The sequence below is a fragment of the Taeniopygia guttata genome, chromosome 1, assembly GCF_048771995.1.
Source record: "Taeniopygia guttata chromosome 1, bTaeGut7.mat, whole genome shotgun sequence".
Taxonomy (NCBI): domain Eukaryota; kingdom Metazoa; phylum Chordata; class Aves; order Passeriformes; family Estrildidae; genus Taeniopygia; species Taeniopygia guttata.
The window spans coordinates 37,693,745-37,709,998 of NC_133024.1; the positions used below are offsets into that span (position 1 = coordinate 37,693,745).

At 41.7% G+C, this 16,254-nt stretch overlaps 1 protein-coding gene across 1 annotated transcript in view; it reads right to left on the reverse strand.

The window, feature by feature from the left end:
• The window catches only part of SMCO4 (single-pass membrane protein with coiled-coil domains 4), a 28,250-nt gene extending 23,082 nt beyond the window's left edge, over positions 1-5,168 (reverse strand). The window contains exon 1 of the mRNA XM_072926168.1: positions 4,944-5,168. The gene's annotated coding sequence lies outside the window, so the exon portion shown is untranslated. The remainder of the gene's footprint in view (positions 1-4,943) is intronic.
• Between the last annotated feature and the right edge of the window lie 11,086 nt (positions 5,169-16,254).

Sequence of the window (16,254 nt, forward strand, 5' to 3'; positions counted from 1 at the left end):
CAGAGACAATTTCTGAGCAAAGCCTTTTGGGAAAGAGCTTTACTCAAAATCACTAGTCCTCTGTCTAGCACAATAAGAGCAGAGAATGTAAATTAGTTTCAATAAAAGCAGCTGGCAATCAATAAGAAAGGGATGGTCTCAAAGAGTAAAACTGGTTCCTCCAAGAATAAGAGTTAAAAGGAGAAAAATGTAAGAAGATGAATAAAGGAAGAATAAATGTAAACAACACAGGTTGTGCACAGGAGAAAAATCTAACAATGCAATTAAAAAAAAAATCAGAGAAACCGTCAAAGAAAAGCTAGGGTAAATAGAAAGAAAAATACCAGAGCAAATAAAAGGACCACAAGAAAAAGTCTAATGGAAAACAAGTGCAATCCAAACAAGATAAAATAAAAATCATGAAAGGGATCAGAAAAGAGGTTAGCTGGCACTAAGACTTAGGGCACCAGTCACGAGTTCACATTCTAGCCTGGTTCACAGGCTTTGGTAAGTCCAATAATGAGTTTCAGCATTCCTGCTTCCACACATCAGACCGTTTCACAAAACCTTGTAAACCTGCCTCTTCTGACCCTCTGCCATAACACAGAAAGTCAATACCCACCCACTCTACATGCAGTCAGACTCCTCTGCTATGACCCTTTACCTTCAGGTCCACAGGCACCTGCAGAGGACTGGGAAAAGCCCAGCAGTATTGTTACTACCTATTTGAAGAAAAAAAGAATCCAAAAACTCAAAACTGACACTTTCACTGAATTTCCATATTATTGTGTCTCCTTTTTATAAGTCAGAGACTGCATTATGGTCACAGAAGCAGCTCTTACAGACAAGGGAAAACACAAGCATGGCTGTGTTAGCAACCTGCACTCAAGAGAAACCTAACAGTCGAGTGCCGTGCATGCTGCAAAAGTCAGTGTCACAAATCACTTACCCTCCATCTTCCACCTACAAATCCAGCCCCACTTTCTGGTTTTATCAACACCTCCCACCGAACCTTGGTAAACGTGGAAGTAAGGTCCCTATCTTGCACATACCTTTAATAGAGCGTATGAGCAAAGAGGAAGGCAGGCAGCTACTTACCAGCTTTTTATACCCAAAGAATCTCACCACAAAACTACACAATGTAACCCCTCTGGTCCCAAGAATGCAGCCCCATCAATGATGTAGCTACTTAAGCAGCACACGTGAATTGCAAAAACTGGTGTTTTCTACACTCACCGGAAACTGCAGTGGAAAGTTCACTGCACGGCACACTCTTTCATTTACATTAAGTTTTGACCAAAATACTGATGGACTCAAAAGATAATCCCTCTGACAAGTCGCTCATATACTTAAAATTATGCTTGTACTTTCAGAACTTTAATGCAAAGTAATTTGATTGGGGTATGCCCTACCTTTTGAGGTACAAGATTTCTAATTACAACAGTGGTCAGAAACTTCTAGATACACAGACACCCAAAAGCTCACAGTTTTAAGAAAGTACGAAGTGACTACCTTTGTTGCATTGTACATCCATTTTAGATGCAAAGAACAAAGGATAAAGAAGACCAAAAAAACCCCCTACGGAAACTAAACTAGTGACAGGGCAAAAGACAACAGAGAGAATAGTATCACACATTCTTATCCCCTCAAGATATATATGTGCTCAAAGGGCTCACGAATATCTCATCTCTGGCTGCTTCCCCCATTCATTATACAAAGCCTGCTTCCTCTGTTACCTACAGTACTTATTTTATGATCTGTCTTTAGTAAAAATATCTCTCTCAAAAAGCCAAACAAGCAACCAGAAGGAAAAAAAAAAAAAAAAAAAAAAGGCTGGTGGTCTGCTTTGTTGCAGGATTTTACATCTACAACTTCATGGCCTGTACCTACTTATAAAACAATTAAAGCATTTTAACAGCACGTTTCCCTAAGGTGGTGAGCAGTTAAGACCTTTATATACTGAAAGAGATGCCCTTCCATATTTGCATGGTCTATCAGCCACAAACAGGATTAAGAGCTCAGCAAATACGCACACAGGCCACATCTGCCCACATAACTCTTTGTCATAATGAGTAGAAAGGAAGGTAACTCCTCAGCTATATGCAGGACTTACTGGGAAGCTGTTACTGCTATAATTAAAAAAAAAAAAATTAAAAACCAAAACAAACCAAAAAAGAAGCAACCCAAAACAGCATCACAGACACCTCAGGATCTTTCACGCTCTAAAGAAAAGTCTCACCTGGTTACAGAACTTGTGGACTTACAGCCCTACCACTGCTCTGGTGGCCCTGTAAAGCCATCAGCCTTGGGGATCTCCAGAGAAGACAACAGGCAAGATCTCTTTGTGGGACAATTTCTCCAAGCATTTTCATAATGAATCAAAAACTGGAGAAATCTATATTGGCATGCAGTACAAATTGTTACTGCATGTCACGGATGCCAATCCACCCAGGATGTTTCTTGCAGTTCATGGTGGAGAGATTAGTATGGAGACAGAGATCCTTTTGTTCTGAAGCACCTGAACCTGAATGAGATGCCAGATCCATTCTCAAAGGGCTCAGACAGCTTTGGGAGCAGCTGAAGCTACTCCGTAGCAGTAAAAGCAAAGCCCAGCCCAGTTCAGCAGAAAGAAGTCGTGGTTAGCTTCCTCAAACCCTGATAGAACTGCAAGAGATCTATGCATCTCTTTGAGCACAGCCCCCATAACAGCAGTGCTGCCTGCTGAATCAGGACCCATCTTCTGTGACTTAATGCAGGAGTTCATTCAGCTTCTCACCACTGCTTCTTGGTGGAACACCATCATTGGGACAAGCCTTGTTGGTCTTCAAAGCAACAAGAAAGGGAGAAAGATGATGGAGAAGGAAAATTTGTGAAAACAAATAAGGAAACTGCGTTACTTTACACACTGCCGTCATCAAATGTAGCTACCATCCAGTAAGATAGGTCATATCACCTAATCAGCACATGTATCTCTTATACATACATACATATGTGCAAAAGCATTTGTGTTTATTTAATGCATAGAAAAACATGATTAGATTTTTTTTTTTAAACATTGAAATTATTTTGCTAGCATACAGATCTAGCAGCAACCAGTGAGCACACAGTCCACTCAGTGAGCACACAGTCCACTCTCTTGCTGCTACTGCACCCAGACCCCTCTCCAAACAAACAGCAATGACCCAGCGATCAGCTAGGGAGCATTACTGAGGGTTGTCACCTCACACAGGCCCATTTCCACCCCACGCTTTGGGGCAGTTGTAAAGCTCAGATGCTGTTCCACAGACAGGCGGCGTGGGTATGCAGTCACTACTGAACATTTGATGTTCACTGGTTTGAACACAAACCAGTCCCATGAGACTGTGAACACCAATCATATCCCAGAAAGGTGTAATGCGTGCTCAGGACTCCCTAGGAGACTTTTCCAGTGTCCATCCTGGCAGCATCTGAAGCTGCCCAGCTCTGCAAGTCACTTGTCTTTATCCCTGTAAGTCTGTCAGTGCTGTCCATGCTCCTCTGTACTGCCCTGCATTTGTGGCCAACAGCTCTGCCAAAACCCTCTCGAGGAGCAGAATGGAGACCTATGCAAGTCCAGGCTGGAAAATGCACTAAAGAAACAGGTTGTTCTCCCAAAATATTGGACAGTATTTGATAGCTTCACCTAAAATTCCTGTTGGTAGATGTCCCTTCCACATTTCCCACAAAGCATTAGGGAAACCAGCAGCTAAAACTGCTGTGCAAGAAGTTCATTTATCTGACAATTTCATTTCAATTTCATTTATCAGTGAAATCAACAAAGGTTGAGAATAGTCTTCTTCTTAGCTTCATCTTAGGAGGTCTGTATGTTATAAATAGGCTACTAAAAGGCAATTAAGAGAGAGAAGGAGAGCAAAAAGTTATTAAAAATGTACCAGCAGAAACTCATTTCACTTTTTTTCAACAGGGCATAGGGGAATTCCTGTAAGACTTCTAGTTCATTTCAAGGAGGAAATTCTGAAGGAAGCTATAAATAACTGACAATCAAATTTTCAAAACTGAGAGAAACACAAAGCCCCCAGAGGTTCGACCCAGGGTGGCACCACCCCACAGACTGATAAAAATATCATACAAATTTCAGGCAGGAGAGGGACCACGGAACAGAAACCACTCTGACAAGAGAACATTTTAAACGGTCGAAAAAGAAGAGAAAGGGTTGAACTATAATCGGTTTAGAAACACAGCAAGAAAAAATTTTAAAGTATTCAACAATAAGGAGAACCACAAAACTACGCACCGAACTCATCACAGGGACAAAACACGCACAAATTAGGGCACGGTCCTTTAAAAAAAAGACGAACCCCGCGTTTTTACATTCAGAACAGACTGGGGTTGGTTTTTTTTTCCTTCTTGGGTCACCTTTACTGCTTTCCTGAGAATTTTTTTTCCCCAACAGGCTGTTTAAACACAGGTCTCGGTCGTTTCCCGGCACAACTGTACTCGCGATTGGGAATCGAAATTAAGTAGATAAAAAAAAAAAAAAAAAAGAAAAAGAAAAAAAAAAACAAAAAAAAAACAACACCACATAAACCCCGAAAGTCCTCTGCGAGTCTTCGGAGCAGTTATTTTCCTGGCCAGCCTCTAAGCGGAGCTTCCCGGGGGTGCCACCCGGCCCCGGCAGCGCGGCCCGGCGGCAGCTCCCTCCCGCCGTCCCCGGCCGGCTCCCGGCTCCCCGCCTGCCCTCCGCCTTCCCAAACTTTCCGGGCTCACCCGCGGCACCCCGGCCGCGGGACGGAGCGCAGAGAGCCCCAATCCGCAGGAAGCTGTCCCGCCCGGGAGCCGATCCCGCTGCCCCGCGGCTCCCCCGGGACACCGCGGGCTCGCCCGTGCCCCGTCCCGGCGCTCCCCGCCGCCCCTTCCCCGCGCCTCCGCACCCCCCGGCCTCTCCCGGGACAGCGGGCGGGAGCGGGGCCGCCGCGCGCCCTTACTTGGAGTTGCGTGCTCCGAGAGACGGGAAGGGCCGGGCAGCGGCGGGAGAGGAGCAGGGTCCGCAGCGCCGGCCGCCGGCAACTTCCCCGCTCGGCCGCCACACGTGGGGCTGAGGCACGGGCTGCGCTCCCCGCCCGCCGCTCGCCGCCGAGGACGTGGCAGCTCCGGCCCTCCCCGGCCGCGCCGGAGGCTCCTCCCGGCCCCGCTCTGCGGAACGCGGGGCGCCCTCTGCCGCCCGCCCGGGGACCGCCGGCCCCGGCCGCGCCCGGCCCCGCCGCCCCGGGAGCCCGGCCCGGCGCCGGAGCCGCCCGGAGCTGCCCCGCGGGCCGGGAGCTGCTGCTGCCGCACGCCCGGCCCGCTCCGGTGCCGGCCCGCTGCCCGCGTGGGGCGAGCGCGCAGGACAGGGCAGAGGGGTCTGTAAAGGAGAACGCCAAAACACGTGGGATCAGCAATTCCTTTTCTTTCCGCGTACCAGCAGGACGGAAGCGCCTGTTGAGTTGATCAAACTCTGCGATAACGGGCCGAAAATAAAAATGGAGGGCCGGCTCCGCGTCCTCCGGGAGCAGGGGCTGTCCGGGCAGAGCGGCGGGACTGCGTGTGCTGAGGAGCTCTGTCACACGTAGCCCCAGCTGCTGTCATCTCTGCACCAGCGACGCCCCAAAACACCTGCAGCTGCTTCCCAGCTCCCATGGCTTAGGCTGACTGCCACAGAGACACTCTGCTCTCTCACCGCGTTCCTAAACAGACAGTAGCTGTAACTGGTGGAAAATGGAAGACCTCAGACATCTATTTGTCTTTTCTTCTTGTTAGGATTACACATTTTGAAAATTAAAAAAAAAAAAAAACCCAAACGTTTCTTGTGCTTGCATTGGCTGCAGTGCGCCTGACAGCTTTCAGCTTCCTGCTGAAAAGGTTGGTTGGGAGGAATCTTGCCCTTCTTCTATGTTAATAACAGCTACAGAACTTTTTCCAAGCTTAGTGGTTTCCTCCTTTTCCTCATGCCTTTCTTAAAGTGTTTCCTGTGAGAGTGTTTGTGACAGGCGCCTTAGTGTAACCTTAACAAACCTTCTAATTGAGTGGTCTTAGACTGTCATGTTGCTACCTCCTGTTGCTCTTCTTCCTGCTGAAAACATCCATTTCTCTGAGTGCTGGGCACAGTTTTAATCTCGAGGTGCACTGTCAGTTTGAGGTTAGGTTCCGACTTTGAAGTCATAAAGAAGTGCTGTTGCTGATGTTCAAATAATGCTGAACTGCTTAGGGCTAAAGCAGAGAAGAAATAAAAATTGCGCTTTTCTAAAACATCCCTCACACTGTGTTTATCTCAAAGGGCTTTATTAAGTAATGTCAAGTAAAGGGGCACCTTTAAGCATAGCAGCGATTCCATGCACAAATGTACCTTTGAACGAGGAAAATTTTGGCATTAGAGTTATCTACTCATTTAGTAGGGCTATTATGTATGTTTAATGATCACTTGCAGTACCATGAGAAATATCCAATAATGGTCACCGCTTAAAACCATTAAGGAAAGATAAATTATGTGTGTATATTCAATTCCTCCTTGGGCTGACTCTAAGTAAGAAAACGCAGCCAAGTCGATTTTAAGGTTAAAGTGACTGTGTGAATCTTTGCTACATATTCCAGGAAAGCTGTTAAACTTACAAAGTACATAATTTGGTGGTTATTAAGTTACATATTTATGCTGAAGTACTCCAAAAACAAACTATACTGGGACTTAAAAGTTTGAGCAGTAGATCCTGGCTGGCACACAATTACTTGCTACTGTAATCGCTCCAGCTTCAGCGATGTCCAGCAACAGGATGTTGCCATTTAGGAAACACAGATTCCTGTCTAAGCTCCAGGCAGAAGACAATGTGTGGGCCATATAGGTTTTCCAACCTGCATCTGTCCAAAACAGATATGATTAAGTGCATTTTTGTTTAGCTATTGATTTATTCACCTGGCTTCCTCAAATATCGGGTATATATATGTCTCTTGTCCAAGAAAAATAGGGCTCTTCATAGTATTGATTGCAGCAGTGGAGTCTGCAGTACAGCTCAGTAAAAGGTTTGGTTCACATTTTAACACATTGCACTGTTATAGGTAATAGGTAGTAGTAGGTAATAAACCTACACGTCCTTTTGATGTAGGTGTAAAAATCTGCTGCCAGGATTGTAATCTTTATTATTTATTCTTAATGTAGAAAAAAAAAAAAAGATCTTTTCAGGTTGAGCTATCAGTGTGCAGTAATCCCCCCATAAAGCTGCTCAGAATTTATAGATTTGTTTTATGCAGTACTGTAAAAGCATGGGAAATGCTATTGCCAAATTTAGTATTTTGTCCCTTTGTTGTATCCTACTTCTGTGACAGTAGCAGCTTAGTCTTTTAATAAATACATATGGTTTTACATATGTGCATGTATGGAGAGAACAAGAAAAATAATCACACATAAAGTGCAACTGAAGTGCAGAAACTGTGGTGTTCATTACAAGTTCTAATACAAAATAGAATCAATTGAGTTCATATACATGTACACTTATTAGGCCCTTTCCCTTGAATATTGTTTCCTTCTCTGGGAACTTACAGTGGCAAAACCCTACAACTGATATCCTTTGACAATAAGAAACAGATGTTTCTTGCCAGGACTCTTTGTGGTTTTCACAGTCTCTGGCAGTTTTCGGCTTTTTCTCCAACAAGTGGTGGAACCACACCACAGATACTTTCCACCTCTGTGCAGTTGCACTCCTGGGTTTTGCTGGTGTCTTTGCCTTCCAAGAACTCCTTTGACTTTCTGTTGATTTCTTTTTGGTTCCACACTTTGTTCAGATTTACTCTGGGTTTCTTGTTTACCTTATTTTCTGTTCATATAAATCTTCTGTGAGGCTTCCCCTAAATCTCGTCATCAGAGTCTTCTTTCTGTCATAAGATTCAACATGGAAATCCCACAATTACCTCCAACACTCAGACTAGATAATCTGTCAAACTGTGTGGGACAGAGGTGCCATGGAAGTGCCTATTTATCTCTTTCTGACTATGAAAAGTACATAAGAAGTAGATCAGATTTAGACATTTAAAGTGGGGTGAGATGAATTCCATCTTATGATACTTCTCTGTTGCCAGTGAATTTAAAGAAAAACTGAGTCATTTTAGTACTGAAAGATAAGAAATTTTTATGTCCTGGAAACAATGGTATCTGAGGGGATGGATAATGAATGTTTTCTTTTCTAACTCAGCAACTACCTCAAAACACAAGCGACCATTACTTATTTGTAAGTAGTTTGGTAGTCTTCAACAAATGAGAATTCCACATGGATTTTAGTCTGTGTTTTCAGTGATTGCTTTGTGATGGATGTCACTCACTGAACTGTCTCAGAGATTATAATGCTCCTTCTCCTCTGGAGAGGTCTTTGGAGCTCAGTCTCTGTTAGAACAAGTATATCAAAAAGGTGCTTTAAGGAGCACAGCAGCTCAGTACTGGAAGTAACTATGTACAGAAAGAGCCTAGGAACAGACTGTTAACTAAAGTTAAAGCTCAACATTTTCACACTAAGAATGAGATTAAAAACATGAAAGCAAATAAATAGGGAAAGTAATATATATATCCTGTAAAATTGTCAATAATAATAATGTCTAAATTGAGGCAGGATGCTTTCCTGATTTGATCCCAGAAATTATGATGTCCTCTCTATATATAGAAAGTCAAAGTAAATTACCACAGTGCTTTCCTCTGACTTTACAAATTACCGAAAAAGCTCTTCAAACGGAAAGCTGGGCCATATTGACAAGGTAGAAGAAGCCGGTTTGTACTGTCACCATCCTGCAGAAATCCTTTTTCTGAAACCTGAATAATACTTTCACAGTCACAACAATTTGCCCAGTGTAGAGCCTAAAATAACCTTTAGAAGATGTGAGTTTTGATACAAAACAAAAGACTGGATTCATCTGCTGGTGTTAACTTGGCATAGCTCTATTGAAGTCAGTGGAATTATATTGATTTACAAAAGGAATAAATATGATCTATAAACATTTGAAGCTAAGACTAACACGCACTAAGACACTATCCTTTTTCCCCAGTACTCCAGGTCACAGCAGAACTCCTGGACTTTTAAGATTTCTTTTTCGGCAGAGCATTACATGTAACATTCTGAAAGATATAGAAATGTGATGTCACCAGAACTTTGGTTGATCTTACCTGAAAACCATAAAAATATTAGTCAGAAACTTCTGAGAGATAATTTATATTTTGTGTGTTGGATACAGGCCAGTATATTTTGCAAGCTTATTCTGTAGTGCAAGTTTAGTCTTTTTATATTTCATCTGCTGTCACAAATGATCGAATGACAGATAAAAAATTTACTTGATAATAATTGAGTATGTCATCTGCTTCCAAAGGCTCACAGTTCCAAGACTGGGAAAGACTGAACAAGGAGAAATGTATAGTGCCTCATTATACTTTATCTTTCAGGTAGCTAAATATTGTGACTAAAAGTCAGACTAGACAGTTACATCTGTACCATGTTTTACAGACGTGGAAAGATAAGTCACAGACATTGACAAGGCTTTCTTCAGTACATTCTATTGAAAAAAATGCTTTAGTTGATCTGCTTTTTCAAGCCATGTCCTCTTTTGGCACTGAACTCTATAAAATTTATGAAAGCAACACCTGCAGCTCTCTAAATCACAGCCCTTTTGAAAGTTGATGTCTACATATAACACTCTCACATTCAATCAACCTAAATGTGTTAACAACTATGTGACTTACAAGTGAATCCCCGAAGACTTATGCTTGAGAAAGAATCTTCTTTGTTTGAAGATGTCTCTCTCTGAAGAATCTGTCATACCAACCAGACTTTCAAACTCTGCTCTATAAAAACTATGGCGCAGTGCTGAGCAACTTCCTGCAAGTTACTAAGTGCTTTCAACTCTTACTGAACTTTTAGGAATTGTAGGAAGTTGACTATTTACAGGAAGAGCTGAGACTTTTAAAGAATGAAGTGCAAACTAATTTTATTAGCTTACATGCTTGTAGCTACTTTTAGGTATAGTTTGACATTTCCTATTTTTTCTTCTTGACATAAAAATATACTTAACTGGCAAAGTCTTGCTGTCACTTCAATTAAGATTCTCACACCAGCCATCAGCTTCTTCTGTTGCTGTTGATGTTAGAGGACAAAATGTTTTGGAGGAACTTATGTGTAAAAAGCTTTAGATTTTAAAGTTAATGTGTAGTGCCATGAATTATAGCAGATAATTTTCTTCCCTTACATATATAAATTTACTAATGCTATGAACTATTTTATATTTTTTTCAAAATCATAGCAGCCAGATATCCAAAGGACCAATTTGGTTGTGGACTTTTCTCTAAACAATAAGTGTATTTTCAGACCAGAGCTGTTGACTGCTTAATGATCTGTTGAAAGATTCAGTAGCATTTGGCACATTGATATTGTTTACAGCATGCCCTTCATTCTCTCTGGCACATAACAGAGCCTTCTGCTTCCTCTTGCTTCCATGATGATCACCTTACAGTGACTCTGGAAGTAAAATAATATAATTAAAGAGAATGCGGGTATCTCCAGATAACATTAGAAAATCACATAGCAGGATTATCCAGCTTTGTGCTTAGCAAGTTTAGCAGAAAGATGGGTTCTGTGCTTTTTGACATAGATGTCACTATAATTCTTTGTGATGGGCCTTCACATTTGATGATATTGCAAAAGCAGAGTGGGATAGATTTAACCTTGAAATAAATTGCAATCTGTGTGAATAATTAAACAGTAGGGTGTCTTCACAAGGAAGTGGTGGATCACTATAACTTTGCTTTTTTCAAAGAGTTGATATATATTTTACAAAATATGCTTAAATCATCTGGAAGAAATTTACAGCGCCTGTACTGAGATTATGGGCTGGAGACATTATATTTTCTTTTGATTTCTGGAACCATGAATCCATGAAGAGTTTCTTTTCTTTGTGGATCGTGGATAGTGAGCAGAATTGTGCCCATAGTCCTTGCTTTGTTCATAGTACTAGTAGTTCTGTATTACATTAATGTGTGTAATTAAAATGTCATCTCTCAGGACTTCAGATGATTTCCTGAAGGGGTTAGGAAGTTTTCTCTGCCTTGCCCCCTCACTTGCCTGGGCAAAACTGGCCAGATGTACTTTTATTTATCTTTTCCTCCACCAAACCCATCAAAAGTGAGATGCTGTGAACTGGCGGCTGGAGAGGGTGAAGATTTCACACTGGCTGGCTGGAATTTCTTGTTCACAATCCAGCTTTGGGCCTAAGGAAGAGAGATCAGTCGTAAGATGAATGTTTCTATCAGAAAGGAAGTGTTGGGGGTTTATGCTTACAGTTGGGTGGAGGAGTGGAGTAGATTCTGGCTGCAGATGGGTTCCAGTAATATCACTAATGATGTCACTATAAAGCATTTTCACACATAACATGATTCAAAGAGAATGTGTGGTTCGTGTTGACCTGCCTCTGAAAAGAAGTTTGTAACTCAACTGTAAAGTCTGAGGGTTATATTGCCATGCAGATTGAACTAGGCAGTAAAGGCCTGTTCCTCATAAAACTTTGCAGGTTTAATTCCAGCCCCCAAACCCTTTTATTTGTTAATATCAGACTTGGAGATTTTAGGAGAAGCATAAGGAACTGTCTTGTATCAGCAGTTCTTTCTGGGCTCAATTCCAATGTCTTTCTCCATATTGTATCCATGAATATATCTAATATTACATCTATGGACATTCTTAATAATTCAATTCCTTGGATCCCAGAGGCCAAATTCATACTTTTTTCTTTTTTTTTTTCCCTCAAGGTTCTATACTTATAATGCAAAGATATATACTGAACTCTTTTTTTTTTTTTTCACTGTCGTGAGAAGTGAAGGGAGGAGATACTCTTGCCCCCTTTTCCTTCAGGCCCCCTTCTCCTTCAGTCTAATAACTTCCACAAGTAGGTGCTACTCATCATGGGGGACTATGAGAGCAATCTCACCAAGCTGGGCTGGGCATGAAATTCTATTTTGAAGCTGGACCCACATAGAAGCCCATAATCAAGGGTGGGGGAATTTGAAATAGTTCTTTCCTGTTGGCTTCAGATTTGGAGTTCTGGCTTTGGATCTTTTCCCAGTGGAGGTAAACATGATTATACACTCTAGCAGATGTTATATAATCTCTAGTTACATTTGGATTCAGTGCTATGCATGTTTGATACTTCCTCTCATAGAAAATATTAGAGATTAGTTCTCTTCACCTCCATCGGTGTAGCTGGGATTTTTTTCCTATAAAATTCAATAACAAGAAAAAATCCAATGCATTTATACTCACAGAAAACCAGTCATGCAAAGCATTCGCTTATGAAAGAGAGATAGTTACACTGAGTCAATACTAATACAATTACCTACTTGAACAAGGTCAGTTACTCAATGCATTACCTAATTCTGTCTTTTGAGAGTCTTGCTAGGTTGTTTTTTTCTTAAGCTTCTCTTTCTGTATGCTTTTATTCTCGTGTTTTCAAGAACCACCAGTAGCTAGAAATGTAGAAGTACACACTGTTGTCATGGAAAACCTGACTTACCTACACAGATAACTTACCATCACTATAAACAAAAAAACAGATGCAAGATTTGCAAACTATATTTACAATTCTGAGACGCGGTAGGCTATTTGGTAGAGCTGGGAAATTTTTTATTCTGTCAAAATCTTGAAATAACCTTTTCTTATTCCCAATGGGACTAAAGTTTTCTTAGTCCAAGTGGGACAAAGGTTTTGAGGGGCAGGGAGATGCATGGGATGAAAATTGTCTATATTAAATTTTTAAATAAAAAAATGAATAATTCTAGATGACTTCTCATGTTTTACCTTACTCTATTCCAAATGTTTTGCTTCAATTCAATTTTTTACGAGTTTCATCACTAAATGGCAAACCATATTGAGTTTAAACATTTCTAATTTGGAGAATATGGAAAGAGGAAGACTTTTACTATTTCCGAATAGAAACTGCTTTGAAATTTATAATTTCACATAACCCCCCCCCACACACACACACTTCTGTAGAAATGGTGCTTTCCAAACAAAACATTTATGTTAGAAAGTGTCACTAGTCTAGTTTATCAACCATTCTTTAAAATGAAGATTGTTGGTTTGGAGTTTTATCTGTGACCCTCTGAAATCAATGGGAATCTTTGAGTTTCTAGAGACTGTATGAATTGATTTTGCTAAGTGTGATGTGTCAAGCTCATTAAAAAAACACTTATATTTAAGCCAAGCTCATATTAAAAAACAACTTTAAATAGGTTTGATTTAATCTTAGAGACCTACTGAAGTTTACCATAGCCTGACATCATTGCCCAGGAGCAATAAAACAGGAGCTGATTTAAACTCTGCATCCAAGGAGTATGGAGATGTTGGTTCTTCCCCTTTACTTGTAGTTAGAGGAAGTTGCTCCACTGCACTACACTTGTATGGTTGCACTTGATCCTCCAAATTAGTGGATTATCCCAGAGTATCGCACTGATCACAGTTTGAAGTCACTTTAAAAGGCTCCAGAATCCAAACATGATCCACAGAGGAGTGAGTGGTAAAGATGCTCCTCTAACACAACTGTTCATCTCATAACGTAGTGTTATGAGCAAATTTAAATGTGTGCCATTGTGCATTGCCTGCTTAGCATTCATCTTAAGTTTTCCATAATATATTGAGTAAATTAAAACTTATATACTCCCTGGAGAACAGACAAGAAACCCCATTCCTTCTCCAGTCCCCACCTTAATTACTAAGTTACAAGTCATACTCTCTCAGGTCCCTGTGAATATCATTTGTTCTACATAGAGTGGAACAGCTTCAGCAAAGGTGGTGAGACAGACATTCAGAGTCCTCTGTGACTTTGACATTATGGCACTCCAATGGGAAAACAAGCTAAAACTTTTAAGGTAAATGAAGTAACTGGGGCACTTCTGTCCTGGGCTGCATTCAAACTCAAATCCCTATCAGTGAGTTGTTAGGCAAAAACACTTATCAGAAGCACCCAGTAGGCCCAGAAAAGCTCAGCCTTGAACCTAATCTAAAGCAGTTTGGTAGCAGTAGTCATAAGACCACAGCTGGTACTGGTATGCCTTCTTCTGGAGTTAATCATTATTTAGAAATCATGGCTGCAGTGGTTTGTTTTTTGGTCAAGCAGAAGGAACGAGGGTAGAGCAGCCCTCATATTTGCTGTGTCATAAGGGGAGTGTGATGCAGTAGCTCTTTGGGAAAGCTACTGCTGGAAGTCTGCACCTGCTCCATTGCTCTGCAGCTCACCACTGGGAAAGGGCCAGCTTTGCCCAGCTTGGCAACAATGAGCATGGCTTGGCTGAGAACTCAGAGAGCTGGGGCTGGCTCACACACAGCCATTTCCAGGTGATGAGTGGGTCAGTTGATACATTCACTTCGGGAGTCATAGTGAATACTCTCACATGGAGCAAGGCTACACTGCATGAGTATCTTCCTCATCGGAAAGAGAGATGAAGGCTGCCTACAGGACAAGGCGTGATTAGCATGAGGGAAAAGAAAGAGAGGCAGTTTATCTTTTGGAGAGAATAATTTCATTCATTTTCCCTTGATCTTTTGAAGGTCTGGGTTTTTTCCTTTATTGTCATGTATCCCATTTGTAGCCAACGGGACTCTGTGCTTCAACCCTTTCCCCATTTCTCACATACTCTGCACAGAGTGCACATCTATGGGTGCAACTTAACAGTTGTGCCCAAACTGCATCCCTTCTCCGAAGAAGAGGGACCATTACTTTGCAAAAGACTCAGGAATTAATTACTCTTTTTGAGAGCAAAAGAAGTGTAGCTAGACACAGGAGGGGACCAATCTCTATTGGGTTACAGGGTAAAAACAACAGATTTCATGGATCAGATGCCTAGCAGTAAGCTTCCCTCATTGCTTTGATATTGAGCCATCTGGAGCAGAGCAGGTTGTTGGTTTGATTTTTTTTATCAGGTTGCATGATATAGTATAAATAAGAACAATTCACAGTTCAGTACTGCTCTTCTAGGCAGTACCTAATCTTTTTTGGTGCAGGGAAACAATGAGCTCTTGGCTCCTTTTTTAATATGTCATACACAGGAGGAATTCCTCATGTTTTATGTAGTCAGTTGCTGATAGATTATTTTCTGCCACCGGCATTCAGTCTTTGTTGTTGCTGCATTTGCCACAGCTCTAAGTGCATAATAACAATGCAATACATATTAGCAAAAATATAGTGACCTGTCACTATGTAACCTGCTGCTATAGCTGCTGCAAGAACAGTTTCCTCTTTCTCTTTCTGCTCCTTTCCTAAAAGCCCTTAAATAAATCTAATATTCCCAGAGTGCACATTTTACTGTCAAACTTTGCTGCTTTTAGGGCAGTGTACAAGTGTGCAGGATGCTGTTGTGAGCATGGTATGTAATGGAGGAGCTGGGCCACTCCTCTGCCACAAAGGGCCACAGCTGACAAGAGCAGAACAGGCTGGAATCAGCTAGAACCAACTGGAACTGGCTGGCACCTGCAGGGTGCAGCCCTTATACTTCCAGACTTGTGGCCTCTGGTCTGTTGACTTCCCTCTGGGATAGATCTTGGACTCTCATATCTCCCCATTAGGGCAGCTCTTGGTTTCTCTTATCTACACACCGGCACAGCTCTTGGTAACTCTCATCTTCCAACTGGTACAGATTTTCTATTCTCACATCATCCCATTGGGACAACTCTTGGATTCCCCACATCTTCGGCTTTATATAGAGATGTGTCATTGGCAGCCTTACAATCCTGCAGTGTTAATCAAACCAAACAGTGGGCTTATTTTGTTTCTAATACAGATACAGAGCCTTAATTACTCCAGTATTATTTTAACTACCTCAGCACATTCTTATCTGCTTTACTGCACTTCATTTCATATTACACATTTCCAGTTGGAGGCTTGACAGGAGGCAGAAGCAATCAAACCATATTGTCTTGCAAAACAGTGGGGAAACTGCCATGTCTCTCATGCAAAAGATTAATAATAGACTGTGCTTTGTTAAATAAAAACATGCCTCGCTTAAACAGCTTAAAAGTTACATCCTGTGTGATGCTGTCAGGGTGGGGGCCAAAAGTCAAACGTCTAAAGAGTCAAATCTTTGAAGAAGCAGCATTTTTTTCCCCATTTGTAAATCATAGCATAAATTGCTGCAGCTGATCTGGGAGCACGGCGCTTACACGAGACTGCTGCTGCAGATAGGAAGGACAAACTGTTGCTGGGCAGATTAGTGGGGAAGCCGGGAGTACTTCAGGTGGAGAAGGAATAGCCTGC